The sequence below is a fragment of the Bombina bombina genome, chromosome 5 (genome assembly GCF_027579735.1).
Source record: "Bombina bombina isolate aBomBom1 chromosome 5, aBomBom1.pri, whole genome shotgun sequence".
Classification (NCBI taxonomy): domain Eukaryota; kingdom Metazoa; phylum Chordata; class Amphibia; order Anura; family Bombinatoridae; genus Bombina; species Bombina bombina.
Genome location: NC_069503.1, coordinates 191,094,559 through 191,116,223, shown reverse-complemented (window position 1 = coordinate 191,116,223; position 21,665 = coordinate 191,094,559). Strand labels below are relative to the sequence as shown.

General features: G+C 42.1%; 1 protein-coding gene across 8 annotated transcripts in view; it reads right to left on the bottom strand.

Annotated features, from left to right (window-relative positions):
- Positions 1-21,665, bottom strand: part of RBM33 (RNA binding motif protein 33) — a 559,965-nt gene that overhangs the window by 133,786 nt on the left and 404,514 nt on the right. The gene's annotated exons all lie outside the window — the stretch shown is intronic.

Here is a 21,665-nt window from a genome sequence, read left to right as displayed (position 1 = left end):
CCCATAGAATGATTTTGGTCACTTCTTCCATCGCCAGGGAACTCCTTGTTCCCCCCTGATGGTTGATGTACGCAACAGTTGTCATGTTGTCTGATTGAAACCGTATGAACTTGGCCCTCGCTAGCTGAGGCCAAGCCTTGAGAGCATTGAATATCGCTCTCAGTTCCAGAATATTTATCGGTAGAAGAGATTCTTCCCGAGACCAAAGACCCTGAGCTTTCAGGGATCCCCAGACCGCGCCCCAGCCCATCAGACTGGCGTCGGTCGTGACAATGACCCACTCTGGTCTGCGGAAGGTCATCCCTTGTGACAGGTTGTCCAGGGACAGCCACCAACGGAGTGAGTCTCTGGTCCTCTGATTTACTTGTATCCTCGGAGACAAGTTTGTATAGTCCCCATTCCACTGACTGAGCATGCACAGTTGTAATGGTCTTAGATGAATGCGCGCAAAAGGAACTATGTCCATTGCCGCTACCATCAAACCTATCACTTCCATGCACTGCGCTATGGAAGGAAGAGGAACGGAATGAAGTATCCGACAAGAGTCTAGAAGTTTTGTTTTTCTGGCCTCTGTCAGAAAAATCCTCATTTCTAAGGAGTCTATTATTGTCCCCAAGAAGGGAACCCTTGTTGACGGAGATAGAGAACTCTTTTCCACGTTCACTTTCCATCCGTGAGATCTGAGAAAGGCCAGGACAATGTCCGTGTGAGCCTTTGCTTGAGGAAGAGACGACGCTTGAATCAGAATGTCGTCCAAGTAAGGTACTACAGTAATGCCCCTTGGTCTTAGCACAGCTAGAAGGGACCCTAGTACCTTTGTGAAAATCCTTGGAGCAGTGGCTAATCCGAAAGGAAGCGCCACGAACTGGTAATGCTTGTCCAGGAATGCGAACCTTAGGAACCGATGATGTTCCTTGTGGATAGGAATATGTAGATACGCATCCTTTAAATCCACCGTGGTCATGAATTGACCTTCCTGGATGGAAGGAAGAATTGTTCGAATGGTTTCCATTTTGAACGATGGAACCTTGAGAAACTTGTTTAAGATCTTGAGATCTAAGATTGGTCTGAACGTTCCCTCTTTTTTGGGAACTATGAACAGATTGGAGTAGAACCCCATCCCTTGTTCTCCTAATGGAACAGGATGAATCACTCCCATTTTTAACAGGTCTTCTACACAACGTAAGAATGCCTGTCTTTTTATGTGGTCTGAAGACAACTGAGACCTGTGGAACCTCCCCCTTGGGGGAAGCCCCTTGAATTCCAGAAGATAACCTTGGGAGACTATTTCTAGCGCCCAAGGATCCAGAACATCTCTTGCCCAAGCCCGAGCGAAGAGAGAGAGTCTGCCCCCCACCAGATCCGGTCCCGGATCGGGGGCCAACATTTCATGCTGTCTTGGTAGCAGTGGCAGGTTTCTTGGCCTGCTTTCCCTTGTTCCAGCCTTGCATTGGTCTCCAAGCTGGCTTGGCTTGAGAAGTATTACCCTCTTGCTTAGAGGACGTAGCACTTTGGGCTGGTCCGTTTCTACGAAAGGGACGAAAATTAGGTTTATTTTTGGCCTTGAAAGGCCGATCCTGAGGAAGGGCATGGCCCTTACCCCCAGTGATATCAGAGATAATCTCTTTCAAGTCAGGGCCAAACAGCGTTTTCCCCTTGAAAGGAATGTTAAGTAGCTTGTTCTTGGAAGACGCATCAGCTGACCAAGATTTCAACCAAAGCGCTCTGCGCGCCACAATAGCAAACCCAGAATTCTTAGCCGCTAACCTAGCCAATTGCAAAGTGGCGTCTAGGGTGAAAGAATTAGCCAATTTGAGAGCATTGATTCTGTCCATAATCTCCTCATAAGGAGGAGAATCACTATCGACCGCCTTTACCAGCTCATCGAACCAGAAACACGCGGCTGTAGCGACAGGGACAATGCATGAAATTGGTTGTAGAAGGTAACCCTGCTGAACAAACATCTTTTTAAGTAAACCTTCTAATTTTTTATCCATAGGATCTTTGAAAGCACAACTATCTTCTATGGGTATAGTGGTGCGTTTGTTTAAAGTGGAAACCGCTCCCTCGACCTTGGGGACTGTCTGCCATAAGTCCTTTCTGGGGTCGACCATAGGAAACAATTTTTTAAATATGGGGGGAGGGACGAAAGGAATACCGGGCCTTTCCCATTCTTTATTTACAATGTCCGCCACCCGCTTGGGTATAGGAAAAGCTTCTGGGAGCCCCGGGACCTCTAGGAACTTGTCCATTTTACATAGTTTCTCTGGGATGACCAACTTGTCACAATCATCCAGAGTGGATAATACCTCCTTAAGCAGAATGCGGAGATGTTCCAACTTAAATTTAAACGTAATCACATCAGGTTCAGCTTGTTGAGAAATGTTCCCTGAATCAGTAATTTCTCCCTCAGACAAAACCTCCCTGGCCCCATCAGACTGGTTTAGGGGCCCTTCAGAACCATTATTATCAGCGTCGTCATGCTCTTCAGTATCTAAAACAGAGCAGTCGCGCTTACGCTGATAAGTGTGCATTTTGGCTAAAATGTTTTTGACAGAATTATCCATTACAGCCGTTAATTGTTGCATAGTAAGGAGTATTGGCGCGCTAGATGTACTAGGGGCCTCCTGAGTGGGCAAGACTCGTGTAGACGAAGGAGGGAATGATGCAGTACCATGCTTACTCCCCTCACTTGAGGAATCATCTTGGGCATCATTGTCATTGTCACATAAATCACATTTATTTAAATGAGAAGGAACTCTGGCTTCCCCACATTCAGAACACAGTCTATCTGGTAGTTCAGACATGTTAAACAGGCATAAACTTGATAACAAAGTACAAAAAACGTTTTAAAATAAAACCGTTACTGTCACTTTAAATTTTAAACTGAACACACTTTATTACTGCAATTGCGAAAAAATATGAAGGAATTGTTCAAAATTCACCAAAATTTCACCACAGTGTCTTAAAGCCTTAAAAGTATTGCACCCCAAATTTGGAAGCTTTAACCCTTAAAATAACGGAACCGGAGCCGTTTTTAACTTTAACCCCTTTACAGTCCCTGGTGTCTGCTTTGCTGAGACCCAACCAAGCCCAAAGGGGAATACGATACCAAATGACGCCTTCAGAAAGTCTTTTCTATGTATCAGAGCTCCTCACACATGCGACTGCATGTCATGCCTCTCAAAAACAAGTGCGCAACACCGGCGCGAAAATGAGGCTCTGCCTATGATTTGGGAAAGCCCCTAAAGAGAAAGGTGTCTAAAAAAGTGCCTGCCGATATAAACTTATCAAAATATCCAGATTAAATGATTCCTCAAGGCTAAATATGTGTTAATAATGAATCGATTTAGCCCAGAAAAAGTCTACAGTCTTAATAAGCCCTTGTGAAGCCCTTATTTACAATCTTAATAAACATGGCTTACCGGATCCCATAGGGAAAATGACAGCTTCCAGCATTACATCGTCTTGTTAGAATGTGTCATACCTCAAGCAGCAAGAGACTGCTCACTGTTCCCCCAACTGAAGTTAATTCCTCTCAACAGTCCTGTGTGGAACAGCCATGGATTTTAGTAACGGTTGCTAAAATCATTTTCCTCATACAAACAGAAATCTTCATCTCTTTTCTGTTTCTGAGTAAATAGTACATACCAGCACTATTTTAAAATAACAAACTCTTGATTGAATAATAAAAACTACAGTTAAACACTAAAAAACTCTAAGCCATCTCCGTGGAGATGTTGCCTGTACAACGGCAAAGAGAATGACTGGGGTAGGCGGAGCCTAGGAGGGATCATGTGACCAGCTTTGCTGGGCTCTTTGCCATTTCCTGTTGGGGAAGAGAATATCCCACAAGTAAGGATGACGCCGTGGACCGGACACACCTATGTTGGAGAAAGGATGATTAACCCCTTAATACCCAAAAACAGATAATCAATTTAACAGTTAACGTTTTTATCACAGTCAAACACACTGTCACAAGTCTGCTGTGACTGATTACCTCCCTCAAATATAAATTTTGAAGACTCCTGAGCTCTCTGGAGACGTCCTGGATCAAGGAGGAAGAAAACAGGAAGACTATGATTGAATTTTAACTGCGCAACAAGGCGCTAACAAAAGCCCCTCCCACTCATATTACAACAGTGGGAGACCAGCTATAACGGTTTCTATGCAGAAATATACGTTAGCCATGTGGAAAAAATCATGCCAAGAGATTTATCACCAAAGTACCTCACAAAACGATTAACATGCCAGTAAACTTTTTAAAAAAACAAAACAACATTTCAGATGTTGTGTAAAGTTATCACTAAGCCTGCTACCAGTCGCTTCTACTGCAGTTAAGGCTCATACATTATTTCAGTATTAACAGTATTTTTTCAGTCAAATTCTAGTCCCTAGAAAATAACTCTACTGTGCATACATTTACCAGCCTGATACCAGTCGCTACTACTGCATTTTAGGCTGTACTTACATCATATGGGTATCGGCAGTGTTTTCTTAGTCAATTCCATTCCTAGAAAATATTTTACTGCACATACCTCATTTGCAGGGGACCCCGCATGCTATTCCCTTTTCTGAAGTTACCCCACTCCTCAGAATGTGCGAGAACAGCCAGTGGATCTTAGTTACGTCTGCTAAGATCATAGAAAACGCAGGCAGATTCTTCTTCTAAATACTGCCTGAGAGAAAAAACAGCACACTCCGGTACCATTTAAAATAACAAACTTTTGATTGAAGAATAAGTAAAAAACTCCTAACTCCTCTCACGACCTCCTTCTTTGTTAAGAGTTGCAAGAGAATGACTGGATATGACATGTGAGGGGAGGAGCTATATAGCAGCTCTGCTTGGGTATCCTCTTGCAACTTCCTGTTGGGAAGGAGAATATATCCCATAAGTAATGGATGACCCGTGGACTGAACACACTTAACAAGAGAAATTATAATTGACAATAGATTTCAAAATTTTACTTATGAGTAATAATAATGATAATTTAAAAAACTGGGTAGAATACATTTCCATTGCTATTAATAACTTTAATTTGCAGAAATACAATAAAATGGAATAACACCACCAAGTAAAATGCAACACATTTTTGTGTCACTTTTCTTAAGGGTACATAGTAAATATCACAAATACACCTCCCAAAACAACAACATTTGGTATTCTATATTTTAACTGTTGAAGAACAATTAATAATTGAAAATCAGATGATAAAGGCCAAGTTTCCATTGCTGTTGTAAATGGTGTAAACTGTTGGTATCAAGTATCTCCTTTAAAGTCTATGGAGATGTTTTAGGTTTCTACTAATTTATAATTGTTGTCAATTCACACCATCCTACAGTTTATGTAGAAAATAAGTCAACAACATCTACCTATACAAATTATAATATGCATTTTAAAATGACAACATTCTTATATCCAAGAGGGGTGACAACACAATTTGACAATGTATGCATGTTCCTACCCCTGTCTAAAATCATTCAGCGTAGCAAAAAAAACAATTGTTTACATTTATTTTTATTGAATTTAAAAACTATCCTCTACTGGTACACTATTATTATTATCGTTTATTTGTAGAGAGCCAACAGATTCCGCAGCGCTATAAACAAAGGCGGAGTATAACAAAACAATTATAGGTATCAAATGGGTAGAGGGCCCTGCCAAGAGTTGCACTGTTGTTGTCAGCTCTTAAGAAGGTGATCTACAAACAGCTGGACTCAAACTTACCTGCTAAGGGGGTTCAGGGGATAGCAATGGAGGAGAGGAACTGGTATAAAGAAAGGTTAGTGTAGGTTATATGCACCCCTGAACAGTAGAGTCTTTAGGGAGCACTTGAAGCTTTTAAAACTAGGAGAGTCTTGTGGAGCAAGGCAGAGTTCCACAAGATGGGAGCCAGTCTGGAGAAGACCTGTAAACGGGAGTGTGATGAGGTGACAAGAGAGGAGGAGAGTAGGAGGTTGTGAGCAGAGCGAAAGGGACGGGAGGGAGAGTATCTGGAGACAAGGTCTGAGATATAGGGGGGAGCAGTGCAGTTGAGGGCTTTGTATGTCAGAATGAGAATTTTGTGTTTGATCCTAGAGGCAAGAGGAAGCCAGTGAAGGGATTGGCAGAGAGGTGCAGCAGATGAAGAGCGACGTGTAAGGAAGATGAGTCTGGCAGAGGCATTCATTATGGACTGTAAAGGAGCTAGGCGGCAGGTGGGGAGACCAGAGAGGACAGAGTTGCAGTAATCGAGGCAGGAAAGAATGAGAGTGTGGATTAAAATCTTAGTTGTGTCTTGTGTAAGGAAGTGTCTAAATTTAGAGATGTTTTTAAGGTGGAAGCGGCAGGCTTTAGCCAATGACTGAATGTGAGGAGTGAAAGAAAGATCTGAGTCAAATGTGACCCTGAGACATCGGGCATACGGGATAGGGGTAATGATGGAGTTGTCGACAGTTATAGAGAGATTGGGGGTGGAGAGTTTAGAAGAAGGGGGAAAATAAGGAGCTCAGTTTTGGAGGGATTTAGCTTGAGGTAGTGAGAGGACATCCAGTTAGAGATGTGAGAAACACAGTTAGTGACACGGGTTAGCAAGGAAGGAGATAGGTCTGGTGCAGAGAAGTAGATTTGGGTGCCATCGGCATACAAATGATATTGTAAACCGTAGGACTTTATTAGGGAACCTAGTGATGACATGTAGATTGAGAAGAGAAGGGGACCGAGGACAGAGCCTTGCGGTACTCCGACAGAAAGTGGTGACGGGACAGAGGAGACCCCAGAGAAGGCTACACTAAAGGTACGGTTTGATAGGTAGGAAGAGAGCCACGAGAGGGCTGTGTCACAGATGCCGAAGGATTGGAGGGTTTGGAGCAATAGAGGGTAGTCAACAGTGTCAAAGGCTGCAGAGAGAGTAAGGAGGATAAGCAGAGAGAAGTGACCTTTTGATTTTGCTGAAAGTAGGTCGTTGGTAACCTTAACAATTGCTGTCTCTGTGGAGTGATGGGGACGAAATCCAGATTGCAATGGGTCAAGGAGGGAGTTTATTGTATGGAAATGGGATAGGCGTGCATAAGCTAGTTTTTCGAGAAGCTTTGATGCAAGAGGGAGGAGGGAAATAGGGCGGTAGTTGGATGGGGAGGTAGGATCAAGGGAAGGTTTTTTTGAGGATAGGTGTGACCAGTGCATGTTTCAGCGATGAGAGAAATATACCGGTGCTGAGGGAGAGGTTGAAAGTGTGTGTGAGTATAGGTGTAAGGGTGGCAGAGAGGGAGGGGAGTAGCTGTGAGGGGATAGGGTCAAGGGGACAGGTAGTGAGGCGAGAGCGCAGTATAAGTGCCGAAACTTCTTCCTCAGTAACAGGGGAGAATGAGCTAAGTTTAAAGTTATGTGGGTTGTGGTTGATTGAGAGCATTTGAGGGGGTGAGAGAATGGAATTATGTTGAGAGCTGATTTCATTTCTGATGGAGTCGATTTTGTTATTGAAGTGGTTGACAATGTCTTGAGCTGACAGAGAAGTTGTATTAGATGGTGGGGGAGGGCGGAGAAGAGTATTGAAAGTGGAGAACAAACGTTTTGGGTTTGAAGAAAGATTAGAGATAAGAGTAGAGAAGTAGTGTTGCTTATAAAAATTAAGGGCAGAGTAGTAGGATTTCAAGATAAATTTGTAATGTTGAAAATCAGCTGAACTCACCCAGTTCTCACATATTTTAGGTCCTAAAACTTTAGTTTAGAGAAACATGGGTGTATGAACACCAGACATCGGATGCTGCAAGGTGATAATTATTACTAAGACAATCACTAGAACGGTAACATAAAACCCCTCTATTTAAATGGTGGGAACCAACTCTTTTATATGAGGAGTCTTTGTATACAACTCTAGGGTGAGTGGGTATTAAAAGGCCTCTTAAAAATGAGTCAGAACCCACAAACCAGAACCAATTCTGAGGGGTATTTGTCAGTTTTTATGATAATTTTCTAGCAGCTATATGAACACAAGACCATTAATTTTAAAGATAAAGAATGCTGATTCAAATAAGGGGACTTGAATTTATCTATGTATTGTGAAGGCAAGCATCTTGTTCCATATACCTATGGTTTTGCCACATGACTACTGTTGTCCTGCTGATAAGCTGATAGCTAATTGGGCATGTGATAATTTCTTTGAAAGAGGGGCTTCTCTTGCCCTGCTGTAGTGCTTATTTTTGGGTGTGTGCCCCTTTTAAAGCCCAGAGCCTGACAAGACACCTAGTATAAAGAAAGAGTGGGCTCCCCTCCTTCTAAACTGGGGTCTCATATAACCCCCTGCCCTACCACAAAAAACAGAATTTATGTTTACCTGATAAATTACTTTCTCCAACGGTGTGTCCGGTCCACGGCGTCATCCTTACTTGTGGGATATACTCTTCCCCAACAGGAAATGGCAAAGAGCCCAGCAAAGCTGGTCACATGATCCCTCCCAGGCTCCGCCTACCCCAGTCATTCGACCGACGTTAAGGAGGAATATTTGCATAGGAGAAACCATATGGTACCGTGGTGACTGTAGTTAAAGAAAATAAATTATCAGACCTGATTAAAAAAACCAGGGCGGGCCGTGGACCGGACACACCGTTGGAGAAAGTAATTTATCAGGTAAACATAAATTCTGTTTTCTCCAACATAGGTGTGTCCGGTCCACGGCGTCATCCTTACTTGTGGGAACCAATACCAAAGCTTTAGGACACGGATGAAGGGAGGGAGCAAATCAGGTCACCTAAATGGAAGGCACCACGGCTTGCAAAACCTTTCTCCCAAAAATAGCCTCAGAAGAAGCAAAAGTATCAAACTTGTAAAATTTGGTAAAAGTGTGCAGTGAAGACCAAGTCGCTGCCCTACATATCTGATCAACAGAAGCCTCGTTCTTGAAGGCCCATGTGGAAGCCACAGCCCTAGTGGAATGAGCTGTGATTCTTTCGGGAGGCTGCCGTCCGGCAGTCTCGTAAGCCAATCTGATGATGCTTTTAATCCAAAAAGAGAGAGAGGTAGAAGTTGCTTTTTGACCTCTCCTTTTACCGGAATAAACAACAAACAAGGAAGATGTTTGTCTAAAATCCTTTGTAGCATCTAAATAGAATTTTAGAGCGCGAACAACATCCAAATTGTGCAACAAACGTTCCTTCTTTGAAACTGGTTTCGGACACAGAGAAGGTACGATAATCTCCTGGTTAATGTTTTTGTTAGAAACAACTTTTGGAAGAAAACCAGGTTTAGTACGTAAAACCACCTTATCTGCATGGAACACCAGATAAGGAGGAGAACACTGCAGAGCAGATAATTCTGAAACTCTTCTAGCAGAAGAAATTGCAACTAAAAACAAAACCTTCCAAGATAATAACTTAATATCAACGGAATGCAAGGGTTCAAACGGAACCCCCTGAAGAACTGAAAGAACTAAATTGAGACTCCAAGGAGGAGTCAAAGGTTTGTAAACAGGCTTAATTCTAACCAGAGCCTGAACAAAGGCTTGAACATCTGGCACAGCGGCCAGCTTTTTGTGAAGTAACACAGACAAGGCAGAAATCTGTCCCTTCAGGGAACTTGCAGATAATCCTTTTTCCAATCCTTCTTGAAGGAAGGATAGAATCCTAGGAATCTTAACCTTGTCCCAAGGGAATCCTTTAGATTCACACCAACAGATATATTTTTTCCAAATTTTGTGGTAAATCTTTCTAGTTACAGGCTTTCTGGCCTGAACAAGAGTATCGATAACAGAATCTGAGAACCCTCGCTTCGATAAGATCAAGCGTTCAATCTCCAAGCAGTCAGCTGGAGTGAAACCAGATTCGGATGTTCGAACGGACCCTGAACAAGAAGGTCTCGTCTCAAAGGTAGCTTCCAAGGTGGAGCCGATGACATATTCACCAGATCTGCATACCAAGTCCTGCGTGGCCACGCAGGAGCTATCAAGATCACCGACGCCCTCTCCTGATTGATCCTGGCTACCAGCCTGGGGATGAGAGGAAACGGCGGGAACACATAAGCTAGTTTGAAGGTCCAAGGTGCTACTAGTGCATCCACTAGAGCCGCCTTGGGATCCCTGGATCTGGACCCGTAGCAAGGAACTTTGAAGTTCTGACGAGAGGCCATCAGATCCACGTCTGGAATGCCCCACAGCTGAGTGACTTGGGCAAAGATTTCCGGATGGAGTTCCCACTCCCCCGGATGCAATGTCTGACGACTCAGAAAATCCGCTTCCCAATTTTCCACTCCTGGGATGTGGATAGCAGACAGGTGGCAGGAGTGAGACTCCGCCCATAGAATGATTTTGGTCACTTCTTCCATCGCCAGGGAACTCCTTGTTCCCCCCTGATGGTTGATGTACGCAACAGTTGTCATGTTGTCTGATTGAAACCGTATGAACTTGGCCCTCGCTAGCTGAGGCCAAGCCTTGAGAGCATTGAATATCGCTCTCAGTTCCAGAATATTTATCGGTAACAGAGATTCTTCCCGAGACCAAAGACCCTGAGCTTTCAGGGATCCCCAGACCGCGCCCCAGCCCATCAGACTGGCGTCGGTCGTGACAATGACCCACTCTGGTCTGCGGAATGTCATCCCTCGTGACAGGTTGTCCAGGGACAGCCACCAACGGAGTGAGTCTCTGGTCCTCTGATTTACTTGTATCTTCGGAGACAAGTCTGTATAGTCCCCATTCCACTGACTGAGCATGCACAGTTGTAATGGTCTTAGATGAATGCGCGCAAAAGGAACTATGTCCATTGCCGCTACCATCAATCCGATCACTTCCATGCACTGAGCTATGGAAGGAAGAGGAACGGAATGAAGTATCCGACAAGAGTCTAGAAGTTTTGTTTTTCTGGCCTCTGTCAGAAAAATCCTCATTTCTAAGGAGTCTATTATTGTTCCCAAGAAGGGAACCCTTGTTGACGGAGATAGAGAACTCTTTTCCACGTTCACTTTCCATCCGTGAGATCTGAGAAAGGCCAGGACAATGTCCGTGTGAGCCTTTGCTTGAGGAAGAGACGACGCTTGAATCAGAATGTCGTCCAAGTAAGGTACTACAGCAATGCCCCTTGGTCTTAGCACAGCTAGAAGGGACCCTAGTACCTTTGTGAAAATCCTTGGAGCAGTGGCTAATCCGAAAGGAAGCGCCACGAACTGGTAATGTTTGTCCAGGAATGCGAACCTCAGGAACCGATGATGTTCCTTGTGGATAGGAATATGTAGATACGCATCCTTCAAATCCACCGTGGTCATGAATTGACCTTCCTGGATGGAAGGAAGAATAGTTCGAATGGTTTCCATCTTGAACGATGGAACCTTGAGAAACTTGTTTAAGATCTTGAGATCTAAGATTGGTCTGAACGTTCCCTCTTTTTTGGGAACTATGAACAGATTGGAGTAGAACCCCATCCCTTGTTCTCTTAATGGAACAGGATGAATCACTCCCATTTTTAACAGGTCTTCTACACAATGTAAGAATGCCTGTCTTTTTATGTGGTCTGAAGACAACTGAGACCTGTGGAACCTCCCCCTTGGGGGAAGTCCCTTGAATTCCAGAAGATAACCTTGGGAGACTATTTCTAGCGCCCAAGGATCCAGAACATCTCTTGCCCAAGCCTGAGCGAAGAGAGAGAGTCTGCCCCCCACCAGATCCGGTCCCGGATCGGGGGCCAACATTTCATGCTGTCTTGGTAGCAGTGGCAGGTTTCTTGGCCTGCTTACCCTTGTTCCAGCCTTGCATTGGTCTCCAAGCTGGCTTGGCTTGAGAAGTATTACCCTCTTGCTTAGAGGACGTAGCACTTTGGGCTGGTCCGTTTCTACGAAAGGGACGAAAATTAGGTTTATTTTTTGCCTTGAAAGGCCGATCCTGAGGAAGGGCGTGGCCCTTACCCCCAGTGATATCAGAGATAATCTCTTTCAAGTCAGGGCCAAACAGCGTTTTCCCCTTGAAAGGAATGTTAAGTAGCTTGTTCTTGGAAGACGCATCAGCCGACCAAGATTTCAACCAAAGCGCTCTGCGCGCCACAATAGCAAACCCAGAATTCTTAGCCGCTAACCTAGCCAATTGCAAAGTGGCGTCTAGGGTGAAAGAATTAGCCAATTTGAGAGCATTGATTCTGTCCATAATCTCCTCATAAGGAGGAGAATCACTATCGACCGCCTTTATCAGCTCATCGAACCAGAAACATGCGGCTGTAGCGACAGGGACAATGCATGAAATTGGTTGTAGAAGGTAACCCTGCTGAACAAACATCTTTTTAAGCAAACCTTCTAATTTTTTATCCATAGGATCTTTGAAAGCACAACTATCCTCTATGGGTATAGTGGTGCGTTTGTTTAAAGTGGAAACCGCTCCCTCGACCTTGGGGACTGTCTGCCATAAGTCCTTTCTGGGGTCGACCATAGGAAACAATTTTTTAAATATGGGGGGAGGGACGAAAGGAATACCGGGCCTTTCCCATTCTTTATTAACAATGTCCGCCACCCGCTTGGGTATAGGAAAAGCTTCTGGGAGCCCCGGCACCTCTAGGAACTTGTCCATTTTACATAGTTTCTCTGGGATGACCAACTTGTCACAATCATCCAGAGTGGATAATACCTCCTTAAGCAGAATGCGGAGATGTTCCAACTTAAATTTAAATGCAATCACATCAGGTTCAGCTTGTTGAGAAATGTTCCCTGAATCAGTAATTTCTCCCTCAGACAAAACCTCCCTGGCCCCATCAGACTGGGTTAGGGGCCCTTCAGAAATATTATTATCAGCGTCGTCATGCTCTTCAGTATCTAAAACAGAGCAGTCGCGCTTACGCTGATAAGTGTTCATTTTGGCTAAAATGTTTTTGACAGAATTATCCATTACAGCCGTTAATTGTTGCATAGTAAGGAGTATTGGCGCGCTAGATGTACTAGGGGCCTCCTGAGTGGGCAAGACTCGTGTAGACGAAGGAGGGAATGATGCAGTACCATGCTTACTCCCCTCACTTGAGGAATCATCTTGGGCATCATTGTCATTGTCACATAAATCACATTTATTTAAATGAATAGGAATTCTGGCTTCCCCACATTCAGAACACAGTCTATCTGGTAGTTCAGACATGTTAAACAGGCATAAACTTGATAACAAAGTACAAAAAACGTTTTAAAATAAAACCGTTACTGTCACTTTAAATTTTAAACTGAACACACTTTATTACTGCAATTGCGAAAAAACATGAAGGAATTGTTCAAAATTCACCAAATTTTCACCACAGTGTCTTAAAGCCTTAAAAGTATTGCACACCAAATTTGGAAGCTTTAACCCTTAAAATAACGGAACCGGAGCCGTTTTGAACTTTAACCCCTTTACAGTCCCTGGTATCTGCTTTGCTGAGACCCAACCAAGCCCCAAGGGGAATACGATACCAAATGACGCCTTCAGAAAGTATTTTCTAAGTATCAGAGCTCCTCTCACATGCGACTGCATGCCATGCCTCTCAAAAACAAGTGCGCAACACCGGCGCGAAAATGAGGCTCTGCCTATGCTTTGGGAAAGCCCCTAAAGAATAAGGTGTCTAAAACAGTGCCTGCCGATATTATTATATAAAAATACCCAGATAAAATGATTCCTCAAGGCTAAATATGTGTTAATAATGAATCGATTTAGCCCAGAAAAAGTCTACAGTCTTAATAAGCCCTTTTTGAAGCCCTTATTTACGATCGTAATAAACATGGCTTACCGGATCCCATAGGGAAAATGACAGCTTCCAGCATTACATCGCCTTGTTAGAATGTGTCATACCTCAAGCAGCAAGAGACTGCTCACTGTTCCCCCAACTGAAGTTAATTACTCTCAACAGTCCTGTGTGGAACAGCCATGGATTTTAGTGACGGTTGCTAAAATCATTTTCCTCATACAAACAGAAATCTTCATCTCTTTTCTGTTTCTGAGTAAATAGTACATACCAGCACTATTTTAAAATAACAAACTCTTGATTGAATAATAAAAACTACAGTTAAACACTAAAAAACTCTAAGCCATCTCCGTGGAGATGTTGCCTGTACAACGGCAAAGAGAATGACTGGGGTAGGCGGAGCCTGGGAGGGATCATGTGACCAGCTTTGCTGGGCTCTTTGCCATTTCCTGTTGGGGAAGAGAATATCCCACAAGTAAGGATGACGCCGTGGACCGGACACACCTATGTTGGAGAAAATGACTTGGTTTCTCGTGGAGACGAGGTTCACCCTTTGTAACAATCAGCTGCACCCTATAGGATAAGTAACCCCTCATTTTAAATAGGCGAGTCAAAACATGCCCCTCTAACACAAGCAGGTGGGGATAGGTGTGTTATTAGAGAACTTTAAGTGCTGTTGCAGCTTATTTCTAATGACAAGCATTTGCATCTTAGAAATGCATGCAACTCCTTAGACTACCCTCTTTAACCCTTGATTGATAGGAAGCAAACGACCAATCACGAAGAAATAAATGTTGTGTTGGATTTGATGTATTAAAGCATCTGGTGATTGGTTGTACTGCCTGCAAGTTTAAAAAGATTTAGCTGGGAGGCAGCAAAATAAGTAAAAAGCCCCCATGAGTTTGTGCAGCACATAGTAATTTTCATACCATAGTATTTTCATACCTCTGTGTTGTATTGTAATCAATTTGCATTATATAATATGATTTTTCTCTAAATTATTTCAAGGGCCTAGAAACCCTTCAAAACCCGTTTGGACTTTTTTTTGCACATAGTTTTTAAAGCATTATTAATGCAGCATAAACCCAATATTGGAAAAAGCATAATAAAAAAAAAACATTGTATAAGTTGTACAAAATAACGAAATTTATGCTTACCTGATAAATGTATTTCTTTCTTGACACGATGAGTCCACGGATCATCTAATTACGGCAAAGAGCACCACAGCAAAGCTGTTAAGTATCACCTCCCTTCTAACCAACCCCAGTCATTCGACCAAAGTAAAGGAAAGAAAGGAAGCAACAAGGTGCAGAGGTGCCTGAGGTTTATAACATAACAAAAACAAAAAATATCCTGTCATCAAAAACAGGGCGGGCCGTGGACTCATTTCAAGAAAGAAAGAAATTTATCAGGTAAGCATAAATTTCGTTTTCTTTCTAATGACATGACGATTCCACGGATCATCTAATTACTATTGGGAACCAATACCCAAGCTAGAGGACACAGATGATAAGAGAGGGACAAGACAGGGAACCACTCCCAAAGGAAGCCTCAGCCGAGGCAAAAGTCTCAAACTTATAGAATTTTGAAAAAGTATGTAGAGAGGACAAAGTTGCAGCCTCGTAGAATGAGCTGTAACCTTCTCAGGAGGCTGCTGTCCAGCAGTTTCATAGGCTAAGCGAATTATACTCTTCAGCCACAAAGAAAGAAGTAGCCGTAGCTTTCTGCCCCTTACGTTTCCCAGAGAAAACTACAAACAGAGCAGAAGACTGGCGAAATTCCTTAGTCGCCTGTAAATAGAATTTCAGAGCACGAACCACGTCTAGGTTGTGCAGAAGACGTTCCTTATGAGGAGGAGGATTAGGACATAGAGGAACAACAATCTCCTAATTAATATTCCGATCTGAAACTACTTTAGGAAGAAAACCCAATTTAGTATGTAAAACAACCTTATCCGAGTGAAAGATAACAAAATTAAGTGTTCAATCTCCAAGCAGTCAGCTTCAGAGAAACTAGATTTGGATGAAGGAATGGCCCTTGAAGTAGAAGATCCGTTCTTAGAGGAAGTTTCCAAAGAGGAAGCGATGACATCTCCACTAGGTCTGCATACCAAATCCTGCCAGGCCACGCCGAAGAAATGAGAATCACTGACACCCTCTCTTGCTTGATCCGAGCAATGACCGGAGGAAGGAGAGCGAACGGAGGAAATAGGTATGCAAGATTGAAATTGCAAGTAACTGCCAGAGCGTCTATCAGAACGGCCTGAGGGTCCCTGGACCTCGACCCGTACCTCGGCATTCTGACGAGATGCCATGAGATTTAGATCCAGCTGTCCCCATTTGAGAATCAAGTTGGAAAACACTTCCGGATGCAATTCCCATTCCCCCGGGTGAAAGGTAGGTCTGCTCAGAAAATCCACTTCCCAATTGTCCACTGCTGGAATGTGGATCGCAGATAAACAGTTGTGGGTCTCCGCCCACTGAATAATCGTGGACACCTTTTTCATGGCCAAAGAACTCCGAGTTCCACCCTGATGGTTGATGTAAGCAACTGAGGTTATGTTGTCCGACTGAAATCTGATAAAGCCAGGCAGAAGCTAACTGAGGCCAGGCCAGAAGAGCATTGAAGATTGCTCTTAGCTCTAGAATGTTTATGGGGAGAACAGATTATTTCCGAGTCCATGTCCCCTGAGCCCTTAAAAGGCCCCAGACTGCTCCCCAACCTGTCAGGCTGGCGTTCGCAGTCACTATCACCCAGATAGGTCTGCGAAAACAGGTTCCCTGGGAGAGATGATCATGAGACAATCACCAAGGAAGAGAATCTCTTGTCATCTGACTAAAATGAATTTGTGGAGACAGATACGCGTAATCCCTGTTCCACTGTCTGAGCATGCATAATTGCAGAGGTCTGAGATGGAAACGAGCAAAAGGAATAATATCCATGGCGGCTACCATGAGACCGATTACCTCCATACATTGAGCCACTGATGGCTGAGGAAAGGACTGAAGAGGCAGACAAGATTCGAAAATCTTTGATTTTCTGACCTCTGTCAGAAATATTTTCATCAAAACGGAATCTATTAGGGTTCCCAAAAAGACTACCCTTGTAGATGGAATTAAGGAACTCTTTTCCAGATTCACCTTCCAACCGTGAGAGTGCACGAATGATACAAGCATCTCCGTGTGGGAGCTTGCTAGATGAAAAGACTGGGCCTGAACCAGAATGTCGTCCAGATAAGGTGCCACTGCAATACCCTGTAACAGGAGCACTGCCAACAGAGATCCCAGAACCTTAGAAAAAATTCTGGGAGCTGTAGCTAGTCCGAAAGGAAGAACTGGAAGTGTTTGTGGAGAAAAGCAAATCTCAGAAAATTGTGATGATCCATGTGGATGGGAACATGAAGGTACACAACCTTTAAATCTACTGTTGTCATAAATTGACCCTCTTGAACTAAGGGAAGAATGGAACGAATAGTTTCAGTTTTGAAGGATGGTACTCCGAGGAATTTGTTTAGACTCTTGAGATCCAAGATTGGTCTGAAGGTTCCCCTTTTCTTGGGAACCACAGATTGGAGTAAAATCCCAGACCCTGCTCCTGTACTAGAACAGGAACTATCACTCCCATTTCCGATAGATCCCGAACACAACGTAAGAACGCCTCTTTTTATCTGGTCAACAGATAATCTTGAGAAGAAATCTGCCCCTGGGGGGAAGGTCTTGAATGTTTTGTAGAGGGAGAGGAAGGTTTACCCTTAAAGTTTGAAAGGAACGAAAATTACTCTGACGTCCCTTCTGCTTAGATTTCTTCTCCTGAGGATATTGCTTTTATGTTCAATTATACGTACCAATAACTTGAAAGCTCCCCTTGCATATCACTTCTTGATAGCTGGCCATTCAATTAGCCAGTTTAAATTTCAGATTATAGATCATATTGTTACCACGGAGAGGCGGTGATAGGGAATTACTGCTGAAGCAAAAAGAATCCTTCTGGATTTATGAATTAGGGACCCTTATCCCTAAAGGTATGAATAAAGATTGGGATCTGTCCATTTTTCTATAAACATTTGAGATATCACTGTTTATTTAAAATGTATATAAAGATGAGCTGTTTGAAAACAAAATGTTACTGAGTAAGCCACTAGCAGAATATGAAATATTGTATTGAATTATTGTGTTTATTTTGAACTTAGAAAGGGTTAATGACTCTTTATCGCCACCTAGTAGTGTATAGGTATATAAAGGTGTGTGAATTGTTTGTTTGGCATGGCATGAATAAGGGATAACATCCCGAAACGTCGCCTATTTTTTGTCTTATCTAAATAAACATTAGATTTATGCTGTCACCTGTTTACCTTTTTTGATATATTGTGGGACCTGGAGCAGTGGTTCCTTGGTGACGTGCATTCTACCACAGTGTGCTGACATCTTGCTTTTTACATGTCAGAAATAATCTCAGCCAAAGCTGGGCCAAACAAGGTCTTACCCTTGTAAGGAATAGCCAAAAGTCTAGACTTAGACGACACATCTGCATACCAAGATTTCAGCCATAAAGCTCTTCAAGCCAAAATGGCAAAACTAGAAATCTTTGCTCCCAACTTGATAACTTGAAGAGAAGCATCAGAAATGAAATAATTGGCCAATTTAAGAGCCCTGATCCTGTCCTGGATCTCTTCAAGGGGAATGTCTCTGTTTGAAAGCAAACAGACAACGCATCAAACCAGTATGCCGTTGCGCTAGAAACGGTAGCAATATAACACCGCAGGTTGCCATTGTAAACCTGGTGAACATACATTTTCTTAAGAAAACCCTCCAGTTTCTTATCCATAGGGTCTTTAAAAGAACAGCTATCCTATATGGGAATAGTAGTTCTCTTAGCTAAAGTGGAAATTGCCCCTTCCACCTTGGGGACCGTTTGCCAAGACTCCTTGATAGAGTCATCAATGGGAAACATCTTCTTAAAAATAGGAGAAGGAGAAAAAGGAATACCCAGCTTCTCCCATTCCTTAACAATAATTTCTGAAGCCCGATCTGGTACGGGAAAACATTCCAGCATGGAAGGTACATCATAATACTTGTTAAGTTTACTAGACTTTTTAGGGGTGACAATTACAGAGTCAGAGTCGTCCAGAGTAGCCAAAACCTCCTTGAGTAGTAAACAGAGGTGTTCCAGCTTAAACCTGAAGGATACAACTTCAGCATCAGAGGAAGGAATTACACTGTCAGAATCTGAGATTTCACCCTCAGATGCTACCGAAAAATCCTTCTCATCAGATTTATGAGAGGAAACATTCGGAATAGCCAACACCGAGTCAGATACCTTACGCCTGATTCTTTAGACTTCCTCTTGCGCTTTCCCTGTAGCATCGGAAAAGCAGACAACGCATCAGAAACTGCAGAAGACATGAGGGAAGCAATGTCTTGCAAGGAGACCCCAGCCGGAGCTTGAGAGGAAGCACAGGGCACTGAATTAATGGGTACTAAAATTTGGGACACCTGAGGCGAAAAATGCGGCATATCTTGCACATTGTCAGAAGACTCCTGGACAGCATCCGTCTTAGACAATATAGGCTCAAAAAATCTATCCTTAAGATTTAATGTTCTCAACACATGAGAAACAAAAAAAGGAATTGATGGTTCAATATTAGCATTCAAAAATAAAGGACATCTGTAATCTGTAACAGAGTCTTGGTCCATCTTAACAGAATAAATATAAAAAATTAAATTATGAACAATTTAAATAAAGAAAAAAACGTTACAGTTTCTTTAAATTTTAAAACGAAACTGCTTTATTTTTTATGCAATGCAAAAACGATACTGCTTTATTTTTTGAACAAATACAAAAACGAAACTGCTTTATTTTACAAGATATTGAGTAATAAAAACGTCTTAACACCTCAAACAGCCTCTACACCTCAGCAATAGCTTTGCTGAGGTGCCTATTTAAAAAGAAAACTGCTTTATTTTTTAAAACCTGAATCCAAACTGGAGCTGTTTCAGTAATGACAGGCTAGCAAATAACCGTTAAACTTGAAAAACTATAAGATGCAGATATCTCTCCTCCATACACAGGAAGTGAGAGAATAACAAATGCGCAATAGATACATTTTTACCTCACACAAACCGCGTCCATTGTGGGCGTGTCAAAAATAGCATCTCAGCAGACATCTTAATGCAAAAAACTTTAACAAAACCACCAAAATGAGCCAAGTTCTCCTCAGGTCCCCAGTGCCTGCAATACTGCCATACATAATCCCCCTTACAACACTAGGAGTAATGTATTAAATATCCCTGTCAGGGAAATAGTAAAGTGCCATGTATTTTCCTTAAAGCTGCTTAAGAAAATAAATTAGCACTTACCTCAACAAAATCTGCCTGGCAGCAAGGCAGCTCACTAGGTTAGTAGAGGTCCTTTCCCTCACATTGACCTGTGGAAAATAATAAGGGCAGCAACTTTTATTAAAATATGAGGGAGGCGTAGTGAGAATTATGTCCCACAAGTTCCCTTTGCTTAAAAGCCACCAATGCTCTACTGAAGAGACTGAAATGGACTACAGCTACACCCTGGAGTAAAAACAGCACATACTAGTACTGCAAATAAAATAATAAACTCTTGATTGAAGAATCTTTTCAGACACCTAACTTTACCACTTCCTTACACTAACGTAGGCAAAGAGAATGACTGGGGTTGGATAGAAGGGAGGTGATATTTAACAGCTTTGCTGTGGTGCTCTTTGCCGCCTCCTGCTGGCCAGGAGGTGAATATCCCAATAGTAATTAGATGATCCATGGACTCATCGTGTCACTAGAAAGAAATTACATTTATCAGCCCTTACAATAAAGAGGGTCACACTCTGCACATACGCTTAATAGTAATTCTCAGCTAGCATTATAGTCTATATTTCCATCATGGTTGCATGGCTTTTAATCTATTTTTTTTAAATGTTTACATTTTCTCATATTATAGTTAACGATCACAATTATTGCTTTTAATAAAATGTTAAAAATATTAGAGATAATTTTAAATCTAGAAAACTTGTACAAAACTAAATCGTCAAAAAGTTAATATATGTTTGCAAATAAGTGTTTGGATGGAATAAAGATATTAAAGGGACATTAAACCCAAAATATTTCTTTCATGATTCAGATAGAGACTACAATTTTAAACAGCATCCCAATTTACTTCTATTATCTAATTTGCTTAATTCTTCAGATATCCTTTGTTGAAGAAAAGGCTATGCACATGGGTGAACCAATCACACGAGGAATTTATGTGTAGCCACCAATCAGCAGCTACTGAGCCTATCTAGATATGCTTTTCAGCACGATATTAAGAGAATTAAGCAAATTAGATAATAGAAGTAAATTAGAAAGTTGTTTAACATTACATGCTCTTTCTGAATCATGAAATAAAAAATGTGGGTTTCATGTCCCTTTAACGATAAAATTTAGCACATAATAAATTTATATTGTTTTCTAAAAGCTTCTTGTGCATTTTTTTTGAGAATTTAGGAAGATATTAGTTACATTGCAAAAGCAATGTGGACATAGAAAAAACGCTCTCACAACACACACAAGATGAATATAAAGTTTTCGCAATGCAAATTTTAAGAGACTGTAAAGAGTTAAAGGGACATGCCATTTAAACAACTTTCCAATTTACTTTTATCATCAATTTGCTTTGTTCACTTGGTTTTCTTTGTTGAAGGCTAAACCTAGGTAGGCTCATAAGCTAATTGATGAAGGCCACCTCTTATCTAAGTACATTTTATTAGCTTTTCAAACCTATACAGAGCTAGTTCACGTGTGCCAGATAGATAAAATTGTGTTCGCTCCCATGGAGTTATTTATGAGTCAGCACTGATTGTTTAAAATGCTAGTCTGTCAAAAGAACTGAGATAAGAAGCAGTCTGCAGCGGTTTAGATACAAGCTAATCACAGACGTAAAAAGTGTAATAAAATATGCAAAACTGGGGAATGGGTAATAACGGGATTATCTATCTTTATAAACAACATTTTTCA